Source organism: Toxorhynchites rutilus, chromosome 3 (assembly GCF_029784135.1).
Source record: "Toxorhynchites rutilus septentrionalis strain SRP chromosome 3, ASM2978413v1, whole genome shotgun sequence".
Taxonomy (NCBI): domain Eukaryota; kingdom Metazoa; phylum Arthropoda; class Insecta; order Diptera; family Culicidae; genus Toxorhynchites; species Toxorhynchites rutilus.
In genome coordinates, this window is record NC_073746.1 from 236,617,511 (window position 1) to 236,632,533 (window position 15,023).

Here is a 15,023-nt window from a genome sequence, read left to right on the forward strand (position 1 = left end):
ATTCGTGCATGCATGTTGGTGTTTCATCATCTCATCTTTGAAACGAACAGAAATTCTCTGCATTTCATGTTTCACATTTTATTATATTCAATATATTCATCACTAAGATACTTCCACTGAAGCCCGAAGTAATTTTCTCCAATTAACATCTTTAACTTTGAAAAACCTCAAAATCAAACAAAATACTTAGTGAGAGTGGTGTGCAAGACACCACCGCGTTGTTGACGTAGGACTGTGGAATTGTAGTTTTTCGGATTTTATTTTTTAGAAATAAACGAAATTTGAAAATCAGCTCGAATATTAACGAATATTATCGTCCCGAAGTGGGGAATGCAGGATCACCATCGACGGGGCGAAAAAAATATTTATGAGGAGTTATTCGATTTTTTTTGCGCGAGCGTTCAATCTAAAAGACCGTGTAGATTTGTGAATTCCTAGTTTCTTCTTTTTTTCGACAGTTATCTCCGTGCAAGCGTAAATTTATTATCGACGTTCTCCACCATCTACCGAGATTTCATGATGAACGATCTGCCAAAAAATGCTATTTGTATTTATTTCGCTCTTAGGGAGCTTCTGATTCTCGGTAGTTTGAAATATTCCAAATATTACCCTTATGAACGATGTAACTCTTAAACAATGTTGGACCGATTTCTGATTATTTCACAGCAAATAACTCATCAAAAAAGTTAAATTTCAAAATTTTCTACTTCAAGGAGAAAATAAAAAAATCTCAGTCTTTTGACGTAGGAATGCGTTTTTGATTTCTATACCGCCTGTATAATTACGAAATTGAAAATAAATCATGTAACGGAAATTGGAGAGATTTCAACCACTTCTACGATCCAGGACAAAGTGATCGACTAGAATGCTAAACATACTTCTACTATTTGCATAATATATTGGTTGAGAAACAACAAACATTGAGTTTACGTAAAATACAAGACATCATTTAGCATAGCTTTAATTAATCGATCAAATACGCACATTTTTATTTAATAAATCCCCGAGAGAAACGTTCGCCTCTATTTTCGAAAAAAGTTTTCACTTTTTCGCCAGTTTTCACCAGGCGAATTTTTCATCAGCACAATGCACAATGGTTCAGGAGATGCATTTAAGTGGAAATTTGTATTTAGAGCTCGACAGTTATTCTCTAGACAAAAACTGTCTTAGACAAAGTTGTTACTCATAATGGAGCGCTCGTTTCAATGTTGTCAAAAATAGGGTGACCAAAATTTTCGATGAAATAAAAAATCTAACTTTCTTATCTTTATAGATAGTGGTAAGCATAGTTCGGCAATGTTGTTGCTCCAAGTATTTGAGACATCTTTGTAGAACAAAGTTTTCCTTTATCTCTTGAAATAACCGATATAGCGTCTTTTTTCTAAGTTACGTTAGGGTCACCATGAAAAAAACTGTTTTTTTTGCTCTAACTTTAATGTTTCAAATTTTAAATGCAAACTGTCCTCGAAAGACTTTTAGAGCTTACTAATACAAACAATATCCGATGCAGAACTTGTCAATATCTCAACTTTACTCAAAGTTATTGATATTTCTTCCCAAAAAGCATGCTCTTTTCATTTGTTTGTCATTCTTTTTGGGGCAAACGTAAATAAAGTTTATTCGCATTCGGAAGAGCAAACTTTTAGAGCTTTTAGAGTTTTTTTTAGAGAAAGAGCGACTTTTAGAGCTTATCAATACCAACATTTTGCGATGCAAAACGTGTCAATATCTTAATCCTGCTCTAGAAAGAATGACAAACAAATGAAAAGAGCCTGTTTTTGGGAAAAAATATCAATAACTTTGAGTAACGTTGAGATATTGACAAGTTCTGCATCGAAAAATGTTTGTATTAGTATGCATTAGTATAGTATGTAACGCATGATAGTCCTAGCAACCATAGAATATAATATTCGGTCATTAAAAAAGTGTCCGCAGTTTTTTGTTCAATATTTAATGAGATTTTTTCTAATTACTGAACAATCTAAACAGTCCATCAAGTATATAATTATAGAATCACATTATAAGGAAATAAATTTAGCATTTATTATTCTTATAATCCTTACAAAAAGGTACTTAAACACTAGTGTCTAAATCATGACTGAGGTATCGTTCCTGCTTTCTGATGCTGCCCAGTTGTTCCTTTACCTAGGCTACGTTCTACCTGGTTCTGATGGTACGTTGGTAGTGGTGACATAAGCAATGATGGTGGCTTAGTGATGACGTGGCTTGGTGATAGCGCGGCCTGTTGATAGCGTGACAAGATAGTGATGTCGATACTTGTTGGCTGAGCGTAATCATACGGGTCTGGTGCGTAACTCCTCCGGGGGAAGATTGAAGGACGTCCTCGGACTGTTATTTTGGTTTCGAGAGGGGTTCACTTCCATTTTCAATGGTCACTTTTCATTTTAGAAAAACGATTTTGTCGATAGTCCTTTGATGACGATTATAAATGGAGTAGATGTCGTTTTTCTTCTTCGAAATTCCATTTACCACAATGTTCGGAAAAACATCTTGGAATTCTGAGACATCACTGATAAACTCCCGTGAATTGTAGTTACCTCATTTGTCTCAAAATGGTTCTCTTCTCATCAAATGTGCCAGGAAGAGTAGTTATTGTTCAGTTATTTCGAGTAAATAATTTTTGTCACGTTGAGCTCTGATATAATGTCTTTCCATTGAGATCTTCTTCAAGAGATTGTGTTTTTCTTTTTTTGTAATGTCCTTGCACGTAGTTTGGTGAACCTTTTTTTTTCAGCGCCTGGTGTGGATTATTGAGTAAATCATCATTCTTGGGAAACATGTTTCGGAACTGGACACTCACTATTCATCGATGTGGTTTTGGAAACGATATTTTCTAATTTCTAATATTTTCTAATGACATCGGATGTATGAATTTGATTTGATTCTGCTTGTGTTTTCCTTTGTTTTTATAAATTTATGATAAAAATCAATCCTGAGAAATAAAACCTATTTTCTTATTTTATCTTGTTTAGATAATCTTTTTGTAATTATAATGAATTTTAATTCTAAGAATGTTTATTATGTCTAAAAATTACAATTTACATATTGAAATTTTTTTTTTGTGTGTCATGAGCATATTAGTTATATTGCTTAGTTTACAAGCTATTATTTTAAGTTTTATCTCTTAAACCTTAATTTATTAAATTCTTCTTACTATTTCTAGATTTTTTTTTTTAATTACTTTTATTGAATATTGTGAAATGAGTTATTGGTGTATTGAAGTATTACATTTCTATCTACTATTGCGATAATGTTTTGGTATTTTGGTAATATTGTTGGTTTATTGTATCTGTAAAACAAAATCTGGTCGTTTGAAGTGTGGGAAAAGTGTTTTGATGGTATCTGCTTTGGCGCTGAATATCCTGAAATGAAACAATATCTATAATAATTAATTGGGGTGTTGTAAAATGGGACTGATGGATCAACCGAATTATCATCCGTATTAGTCGTATCATTCATTTTCTGGTTTGCTAGACTATTTCTCTTTTGCTGTATATCATTCTCTGTAATTGAAAAAAATTATGTTATTACAGGTAATTTTTATGTGATCTCTGAGTTTTGTGTTTGGGTTTTTTTTTTTTTTTTTTTTGAGATAATTATTTGAGGTCAATTTTCGTGAATTAGATGGGTTTTCCAACATTGTGTAGAACTTTTTCGATTTAGGGGGGCAGGTATTTTATCATTGACGGTTCAGTTTCTTATAGTCCTGAACAATTCGGGTTTCACGTTTACCTGACGCGTCTGGGTTTTGTTTTGGGTAGTATCCAAATAGAAGATGGGTTTGTCCAATGGATTTTCTGATTATTCCATTTTCTAAAATTTCCCTCACTTGTTTTTCTACATTCTTTTTGAAGGCGGGTAAGTTTCTGCGGGATGTACCATAGATTAATGCGTTCTCTATTGTCGTAATTTTGTGTTTTATTGTGGGAGTAGAAGTATTTCTTTCGTTTGGTTTCAAAAATGGGTTTCGATTATCCAGGATAATATCGAAGAGACAATCCTTTTCAATTTGAGGCAGGTAGTCTGTGAAGATGATTTTTGATGATTAATGATTGTCAATTGAATCCTTTTTCTCACTGGGAACAGGGTTGATTGTCTCGAAGTTATTGATTTTTAGTTTCAGCGGGGACTCTAGGAGTGGTGGTGTGTTTTATTGGTTATTACCTCAATTGTAGATTTCCCATACTTGAAATTATATAGTCCGTGTTCAATTCTTATTTATCATTGTAACTTTTGACAAGTTGGTACCAACCAATCGCTGTCCTCCAACGTATGGATTTAAATGGTATGGGAAAATGATTTCTCAGAAGGAAGATATTTCTTGAAGGGGTATGAAATGTAATCAATAATCGTAATCGTTTTCGCCTTATTGCTTGCGAGGAATTGTGAACCTAGAATGTCATCAAAGAAATCGTGAATTTTAGTTCAAAGTATTTGTTGTGTACGATAAAAAATGTTAGCTGTAGTCTTATTACGATCTAGCAACAAATTAAAATCTCATTTTCTGGATACGATGTTTTGTCGGTTGCCTTCGAATCGTTTAATGTGTTAATGTTAAACGTCGATTCGGTTTTCATAGACGATACACTATCACTGTACTCATTGTCACACGTTCGTTAGAAGCTGTGAATATGTTGTTTACTGTTGTAATTATTTTTGGGGTTGAAATTGTTCACGTTGATTTTTTTTGTCGTTTCCAATTTTGAAATAACGGGTTCGCTTAAACTTATTTACAAAAGCGTGTGCTGATTTCATATTTTCAGGCCTGGCAGCCCATGTATATTCAAAATATGGTTCATTCATTCCTGCTATGAATGCAGCTAAAGCGACTTCTTCGATGGAGGAATTGATCGCTTCCCAGTGTTTGTTATATTTTTGATTTTGTTGTGCTATATTTTAATATTTTGTACTTATTCTTTAATTTTATTATAGTATCGTGTCATTGAAGTTTTCCAGAGTTAGCTTTTATAATAAGTTAGCTCTTGACGGTCGCCAAGGACGTTTATGAGAATTTCTTTCACGCCCTCAATGGTTTGGGGATTTTCAGCCAGGTAAATGATGTCCTTTGCTTTATCTTTTGTTTTACAAACAACGAACAATTACATTGATTCTACGGAGCCATGTTTTTGAAAAGAGTTGAGGTGCATTCAGCTATGGAGGGCCACCCCGAAAGTTGTTTGCAATATCCTTCAAACCATGGGATGGATTTGTTCAGATCGGGAATCTTAAATAACTGGGCGATACTGACCGCATCTTATACAGTTTGTTTCACTACAGTTTTCATGTAACGTTGTGATAGAGCATCCAATAAACTTTACTGTTGAGTTTGCTGCCTTTGCATGCCACTCAGAATTAGAGCGAACTCTGCCATTGAGTTATTAGCTGTTCCATTTTAATAATCATGAAAAGAAAAAAAAGATCGCCTATAGTGCGAACTCCCTAGAAGCACACTGAAAGTGTTGATTCGCTTCCGTGAACAACGTAAGGAAATTATTCAAATTCCGCAGACTTATAGCACACTCAACGATGCGTCTATCTGGTAGTGCGCTATCGTATTGGTGTCGATTCACTACAAGAAAGGACAACTAGAATAAAATACTCACAAATTTTGCTGCTGTCATCTGCGTAGGTTCGCAGTGCTCGCTTGCGTCGAGCTTTGTAACAATGCGCTAAGTGTTTGTTGCTACTGTTCCTGATTATGTTTCCTATCTTCCAGCATTTGACCCAGCATAGTAGTTTTAATAATCATAACAATAAAAAAAAATCGCCTATCTAGTAGTGCGAAAACTCTCTAGAAGCACACTAAAAGTGTTGATTCGCTTCCGTAAACATCGTAAGAAAATTATTCAAATTCCGCATACTTATAGCATACTCAACTATGCGTCTATCTGGTAGTACGCTATAGTGTTGGTGTCGATTCACTACAAGAAAGGAAAACTAGAATAAAATACTCACAAATTTGGTTGCTGTGGCCCGCGTGGGTTCACAGTGCTCGCTTCCGATTTAAACTTACATACGAAAGCGTAAGCTGAATCCATGTCTTCAGGTCTGGCAGCCTGTGTATATCCGAATAATGGTTCTTTTAGTCCTGCTATGAATGCGGCTAAAGCGTCCTCTTCGATAAATGCATTGATCGCCTCCCAATGTTTGTTATATTTTTCATTTTGTTTAGCCAAAAATTTTAATATTTTGTACTAGTTCTTTAATTTTATTGTAGTATCTATGAACGGACATATTGTCTGTCATTTTGATTTGCCAGAGTAAGCTTTTATAATAAGTTATCTCTTGGCGGTCTCCGAGAGCTTTTATGAGACTTTCTCTAACCTCATCAAAGGTTGGAGGATTTCCAGCCAGACAAATGATGTCCTTAGCTTTACCCTCTATTTTATTAGTGACAGCCGTCACGAACATTTTATATTGGTTCTCCGGAACCAAATCTTTAAAAAGACCTAAGGTGTATTCAGCGGTAGCAAGCCACCCTGAGAGTTGTTTACGATTTCCGTCAAACCGTGGGAGGGATTTGATAGGATCGGGAATCTTAAATAATTGCTCGATACTGACTGCACTGTACGCAGTCCGTTGCACTGAAGACGTGCTCGCTTTTCCCAGTGAGAAGCCATCTAGTAAGCGTTGCTGATGCTGATTTTGCTGCTCTCGCATTCCATTCAGCACTTGCGTTAGCCCTGTAATTTGAGCTGTTAGCATGTTAGCATTATTTGAGCTGGGAACATGTGATAAATCCCTTGAGTCGATACTTTGTGTATCCGAATCGGAGTTATTATCGGCAATTTCTAATTCAGTCGATTTTAGTGCTCGCCTTACTCTTCTCAGTGCGTTAAACTTTGGCATCTAGTTTGGATTACCAGTCTAGTTGCACTTGGGATTATAAAAAGGGAAAGAAAATTGCCTATCTGGTAGTGGAATTTTCTAGAAGCACACTAAAAAGTGTTGATTCGCTTCTCAGAAGCGCACCAAAAAAAAGGTGTTGATTCGCTTCCCTACCTAACAAAGTTAGGGACGTGAGAAATTATCAAAATTTCTCAAACTTATCTTCTCAACTTGACGTCTATCTGGTAGTGCGCCAATGTTTTGTTAGAAAATAAAGTTAGAAAAATAAAAATAAAATACTCACGGTTTCAAGTCGTGTGCGTGGGTTCGGCTGAACGTTGCTGGTACTCCAGGTGGTGTAGGCGGGGGGATCCACTACTCCTCGACGACGTCAGTTAAATCCTTCGGTCTTCCTGTCTTAGATGCTGCTACTAGCGGGATCGCTTCAGCCAAGTTGGTTGTGCTCGGCTAGCCACTTTTTCACTTACACTCACTTCAGCCAATTCCGTACGGCTGCGCCAATTATAGAATCACATTATAAGGAAATAAATTTAGCATTTATTATTCTTATAATCCTTACAAAAAGGTACTTAAACACTAGTGTCTAAATCATGACTGAGGTATCGTTCCTGCTTTCTGATGCTGCCCAGTTGTTCCTTTACCTAGGCTACGTTCTACCTGGTTCTGATGGTACGTTGGTAGTGGTGACATAAGCAATGATGGTGGCTTAGTGATGACGTGGCTTGGTGATAGCGCGGCCTGTTGATAGCGTGACAAGATAGTGATGTCGATACTTGTTGGCTGAGCGTAATCATACGGGTCTGGTGCGTAACTATATATTGACCATTACTAACCCTAACCATTCATAATTTTTCGGATAATTTAATACCATGTAGAACTGTAGTTTATCGGCGAAAAACTTTTCCAAATTATTGTCGGCCTACAAAGAAAAACATATTTTGCAAAAGTTGTGACTCCATCATCGACGCATGTGAGTCACCTGCATGAAGAATTCTTGATCAGTAGAGTAATGCGGGGCAAAGGTGCGCACCTAACTGTTTTCGTCCAATAACTCTTGAAACAAAAGCAAATAAAATTCCGTTTGCTTACCAAATTGTAACTATATATATTACCTTCGAAACGTAGTACGCGCATTTCTCGAGTTGTGTTTATAATTGGACAAATACATATTTTAATACAAAAAGACAAATGCGCACCTTTGCCCTATATCGTACGGGGCAAAGGTGCGCTCTGATTGAATTGAACTTCTGAGATAACTTATACCAAATATAAATGCTTTATCATCAGAAGCGGGAGGAGCATCATTGCTAGAGAGTGTAGGCACCGTCCAGTAGGCAGTAGGAGGGTGTTCTATGGTTTTTTAAGGGTGGAGAAGAGTGGGTGTTATGGTCAAACATACCACGTGGAAATTTTAGGGAGGGAGGAGACTGACAATATAAGATATCCGAAAATGTCCCACATTTGAAACAGAATTTGTTTTTATTAACAAACTAGCTGACCCGGCGAACTTCGTCCCAGCCACAATTGATATATTGATATAAATCATTTCGAACACTCCAGTTCCCACAGAAATTATTTTTATGTACGTAATCTATACTCGTGAATGCATGTTGAAAACAAAAACATTTTTCATTTGAAATTCAGTTTGAATTATTTTTGAGCAATTGTTTATTATTATTCCTTATCTTGGATCTCGGTTCTGAGCATTCCGACGCTTTACCTTGGAGCGCTTTTGCTACGTTGTGCTGTTGTGGGGTTCGAAGAGATAGACGATGGTTCCTCATGAAGCTAGAATCCCAATCTCTTCCGGCCAGTTTTGCAACTTGGTTGAATTCGTCTGAAGGTTGTTGGCTTCCGCAAAATCAAACGCCAGACGCCGTAAATCTTTGAGAGTCATAAAATAGAATGCTTTGTCCAGTGCACTGCAGTGGTCCGCCAGATAACTGTTCACTCGTAAATACCTATCTGAACCACCCTAGGTACTCGCTGACACATCCCAGCAGAAGTAAAAATGTCAATAAAATTAGATACAAATCATAAATCACTTTCTGATATGAGCCTCTTCCTCGGAGCTGATTCAAAAATACCTAGGCCTGCCGCAATCCGACGCTTCGAGACTCCCTCACGAAGCCTCTGTCGGGCCATTTGAGCATTTCTGGAGTGCATTTCTTCAAATCAGTTTTATTCTTGTGGGTCCCGTTAAAAATTATGTTGAAAACATTTTATATATTTTTTTTCAGAGCAAAACTATAGTGCGAACTTTTACCCCACAGCCACTGCGCTCCTTTGCCCCACAAGCAATTTTTAGAACTAATCGAATTTAAAAAAAAAGCTCTTGAACTTTTTCACAAAAACGAATACGCACTATCATCTCTTATAGAATAAAGGATTCCTTGACAGTGTAGTTTCGAACTTTCCAGTTATTTGAGGTAAGTGAATCGTCATCTCCAAAGCTGAAAAAATTTGATCAAAACATCACAAAACTCTTTTTACCTCATAACTTTTTGTCACGTTCATGAAATGTATCTTGTTCATATGTGTGAGCTGCTGGTGTAATAATGTATCAAACAAATACACTGTTGTCGAATTTTTATGATCGTTTGCTTCAAAAAGGCGAATGCGCACCTTTGCCCCGCACTACTCTAAATATTGAAAAAAGATTCTGTTATATTCTCAGTGGAGCTCCGATACTTACACTGATGAGCGCAAAAAAAACATTTGAAATAAAAGTATTGCAGTATTAAAAAAAATCAAATCTTTCGGTATAGGCTACGTAAAATTAGGTAATTACTAGACCATTTTACCATTTCTGTATCGTTGATTTATTTTTAAGAAAATCAATATAAAAATACTTTTGTCCCTAAATGGGTATTTTTAGGATATGACATAAAAAATCCACTTCATGGTTTATTTAAAAAACATAATAAAAAACAAATAATTAATAAACATTAATAGTCAATACGGCCTCGATAACCAACTGACAATGCTTTGGCATACTCTCTACAAAGTTCCGGAGATGTTGGGGGTCCTATGCCTTCTTCAACGCAACCTAATAAATTTGCTGGCTTGTAACGCCAGTTTTGTCAACTTCGTTGTTCAAAATCACTCATAAATACTCGATAGGATTCAAGTCGGGGTTTTGTGGTGGCCACACCAATGCTTAGATCCGGGAAGAATGCTGCTGTTTTCTTCGTAGTATGCTTCGGGTCATTATCTTGCTGGAAGGTGTAGTTATTCTCCAGCCCTATTTTCAGCATGGATTTTTCCAGGTTATCGCACAAAATGACCTATGCTAAGTTTCTCACGAAAAATAAGCCAACACCACCATGCTTTATAGTGGGTTTTAGATGCCGATCCTGGAGGCCCTCGTCGTTTCCAACTCATTTCTAATTGTATGCAAAGGCCGATATCTTCTATACTCAGTTGAATATGACTTTGCCGAGCCCTAGCGAACAGTCTTCCAAACTGATGATCGGGAGAGAAAAATTTCTGTTTTTGTTTTTCATTCTCAACATTTGACAGTTTCTTGTATAACGGGTGTTAAATAAAAAATGAGAATTTTTTCAATCACATATAAAATGTTTTTTTTATTTTTTTTCAACGATTTCAGTATTTTTTATTAATAACATAATGTATTTTCTTCAAAAAAAATTATAGGAGGTTGTGTTCAAGACACGACCGCATTGTTGACGTAGAACTAAGCTGTAATTTAATTCAAGTTGCTTGTTTATAACTGCGGATATTATTTTATAATGCCACGAAAATTTTGAAATAACCATTCTACCAGTTTGGTCGCCCTGAAATGTTTTTTTTTATTGTAGAATCATTTGACGAACATTTTTTGATGATTCATTCTTGTGCTCGTAGAACAATACATGCTCGAGATAAACGCAGCTGTCATCTTTAGTGGAGAAATTTTTGGTACTGGCAAGCGAAACCAAATCACAAAATTTCAGAACGGCATTTACTTTCTTGGTGACTAAATAAACGAAATAAACTCTTCTAATCTCAACAACCTCGAAAAGGGTAGCACTGCTTCATTATGATCAAGATTAGCGCAAATGCAATCCTAGTAGAAAGCAGTTTTGCGACTGGCACGCTAGCCCAAATAAATTAATAACTTAATATAACTTATTGAATAACTTAGTATTCCCCAAATATTTTTTTGGTGCACAACCTTAACACCTGCTTCACCATAGCGTCAGTTCGAAGCATTGATGACATAAAACAAACAATGTTAACTGCTTGGAAAAACACTGAATATTTCTCTCAAGAGAGATTCATTACCAATACTAAATTTAAAATATTTCCCTCTCGCTATCTTCCCTCCTTGTTTATATTTATCATTATGAATGCATAATTTGTAACACCAAACAATCGTCAATCATAGCATAAAAAATTGGGCAATTGTTGCATCGTTACAGGGCCAATGCACACGGGAGCAGATACAAATGGGGTTTTAGCGCAGCGAAGATGCACTATTTTTACGTACGGGTTATGAAGCACGCACGTACGCACACAAATATCCATATATCGATGGCTTGAAGCAAATCAATATACAAACACTTATCTCCGTTTTGCGCTTTTCTCAACAGAAGCCCTTTCCGTTAATATTGCCAGTCTAGATTAGCTTAGCTGTCATGCTTTGTGGAGAGAGTTTTCCTACCGTCATGCTACCGTCAAATCACTGACAAAATTCCAGAAAATTTATTTTATTGGTGAGCTGACGATAGCCTAGCTTGATGATTCCCCACACAATTGTGTAGCTGAAAACATTAATGCGAAGGCGTCAGTTTGATGCAATGATTGCAATGCCAAAGACATCAGCGAGTGCGGCTTAATCCGAAACGAAGACATGTGATGACGCAAAACAAGGAAGAACAAGCGATATTCATTGCTTTGAATACAGAACGATACTGAAAGTTTGCCTTCCTTCCTTGCTTGAGACTTTAAACTTCTTCAGTTAATTCCTCTCTAACCTTCAGAAAGGCCCTTGGAAAACCTCACTTATCCATAATATTATTCCTCCACCCCCATTATTTTGAGAAAGGCACTCGATCCCTTGTATCCAGCTCATCCAGCAACGGTGTTGTCCAGTCGGTGTCCTCACGAAGAATGAAAGTTTGCCTAAGCAAGAATTGTCCCGGACTGTGCCCTTCCTAAGCGAGATCCACTGTTTATACTCTAGGCAAATATTCCTCTTCGTTCTTCTTCTTTTCCTTTGTTCACGGAGACATCTTACGATTTCTCCTTCGTTGCTCGTCGATAAGTTGCTCGTTATTGACAGCTCTGTTCGGGAAAGCACACAAATGGACAGAACAAATGTATGAGGTAATGGAAATGCTTCCAATTTCCATCAATTTAAACCATATACAGACTATGGGACTGTAATGTATCGCATAGCAAAAAAATCTCATGGAATTTCCGATTCGTTTGGTATGTAAATCACCAAAATCAGTTCGCGGCAAAAATAGTTATTAACGTTAACTTTATTTCATAAAAACGTGACCTGTTTTCTGATTTGGCACCCTTTATGAAAGACGTAGTTCTACGCCAAAATGTCAGTGAATGTTTGAGTAAGGGCCGTGGTCTGCTGTTCAACGCTACAGCACGACGCTGTCGCGATGCTCTCACAAGAACGTTGTACGGCACTTACGTCCATTTTCCGGATACAATTCCGGATTCTTGTAGTCAGTTGCTTCGTGTCCTTGGTCCTCCAATTGTTTTTATACACTAGGGCACTGAGTGAGCCAAAAAAATTCTCTATTGATCGGCACTGGGGCAAGTTTGTTGGGTTACGATCTTTCGGCACGAACGGTATCTTTTTCTCCTCAAGATACGCCAGCGTCTTCTTGGCGTAATGGGAAGACGCCTTGTCCGGCCAGAAAACGTACTTCCCATCCGCGAGATGCTCGTTCAGGAACGGCAGCAGGATTTTATCGAGGCACTCTTTTCGATAGATTTGTTGGTTGATTACCAGACCGCTCGGCTTAAACCAAGGCTTTGAAATGCCTCGGTCGGAAATGGCGATATACAACATAACCTTTATTTCAAACTTGTGCTTGAACTTGTATTTCACTTCAGGCGGTGTGGATAACTTGTCGCTGGAGTAGTAATTATCATTTCCTGGAATATGCGTTTTCATTTTCATTTTTTATTTAACACCCGTTAACAGGGTGTCTCGAATAGCTACATATGTTCCAATATTATGGTGCAAAGAAATATCAATTGAGGGGCTTAGAATGCAAGGGGTGTAAGTGACTTGATCGATTTCTCTTCATCAACTTTTTCTTCAGTTAATAACTCAACTGCAAAAACGTTCCAATTTGAGTTTGCTATAGAATCCGATAGATGAGGCTCTGACCTGTCTTCCGCATTGTCAAATACAGCTGGGAATGTATTTGCAGCTAAGTTATGACCAAAAGAGAGAGTCGATGTAGAGAAATCTATGAAATCACTTACACCCCTTTCATTCTAAGCCCCTCAATTGGTTATTACTTGCTCTTTTTTATTAGTAGTACTTAGTTGAAATTTCTAAAGGTGGCTGTACACTGTTTGTCCGGAGATCAAATATTTGACACTTTTTGACAGATAAAGTTTGGTCTGAAATTTGTACAAACACTATTTTGTTTGCCACTCTGCAATTATTAAAAGTGGCAAACAATGTCAAACATCGAACATGGAAAAATTCGGCTGAAATATTTAAAGTAACCGAACCGACAGGTTTGACGAACAGACCGAGAAAAAAGTTTAGGCATCTAATAACTGAATATTTGCTCGTCGTGTTTTGTGTTGAATATATTTGACCATTACACGTTCATTAAATTTTATCTGTCAAAAAGTTTCCTATATTTGGCTCCGGTGTATGATGATGCAGTGTATGAGCTCCCTTATGCCAAATAACTCGCCTTGATTGTATTCTGAATGGTAAGCTATGGAATGCGCGTGACCACAGTGCAGTTCGGAAGAAGATTTCGAAAAATCCCTCGGCCAGTACGAGAATCGAACCCGAATCCCCTGCATAATGATGTGTGACGCTAACCACTCGTCAACGGGAGCACTTAATTATTTTGAAAATTAATATTCATTTTTCTCTAAAACATGTTTTTTTTAAATTCAGAAAAAAAAAGTATGAAAAGTCCATACAATTACCAACAAGTAACACAAACATTCGAAAAAGGGCACTGTTACAGTGAACGAATTTTCCTAACAACATCTTCCTGATGTTTTTTTTTTTTTGGAAAAGTATAACTATTGTTTAAGTCGTTTTTGTGTGTAAATTATCGCGATTGACAAGTTCAGCAAATTTTTCGCTTTTTAGAAAAATATGAAGAACATGTCATACGCGAGAAATTACACACAAAAATGTTACGAGTAAAATATTATTCTTCAGGAGTCCTCATACAAGAATGACACATATTCCAGAAACCATAAATTTGACATCTTCAACAAAAGATCATATTCTGATAAGATCTAAGACTTTATGAAATACCATATATCTCTATCTTGACTTTAAACAAAATTAAAGGTCGAGAAATAACGGATTTTTGAGATTTCTTTTCAGATTTGGAATTGAAGTTAGGTGTTGGGACAATTTGGCGATTGGTTACGGTATATACGAAGATTTTTTTTTTATTTTTATGTTTTTTATGCCCATTTAGTGAGTATTATGCTGTTGGTAGTTGGGCGCGTGGATGCTCTCTCTAAAACAGTTCCTTGCTGGTGATACGTTTTTCTCTAGTGGACCGATCTGGCTGGAATTTGTTTTCAGCAAGTAAAAATAAATTATTTGCATTCTGAAAATTCGAAAAATTTCCTGGATGGCGGCCATTTGAATAAAAATTAGTAGTTGTTCTACAAAAATCGCTATTTGAAAATATAAAAACAGAAACCATACCAGCAAGAAACATTGATTTCACATGAGGAAGCCATCGGAAACGGCAAACCCGAGCCAATAGCCAATCTTTGATAATTTATCTTTCAAAAAGTATGAGTCATACCGAAACATTGTCTTAGAAAAAGTATAGAGTATTGATGTTTAAACGTAAATAATATACACTGAGAAAAAATTTTTTTTTTTATTTACAAAAAAAAACTTTAATTTGCATTATCTAAAATATGTTTTCTATATGTTTTTCATATAAAATAGAGGT

At 36.4% G+C, this 15,023-nt stretch overlaps 1 protein-coding gene across 1 annotated transcript in view; it reads left to right on the forward strand.

Moving 5' to 3' along the window:
- Positions 1-15,023, forward strand: part of LOC129775690 (uncharacterized) — a 177,348-nt gene that overhangs the window by 149,404 nt on the left and 12,921 nt on the right.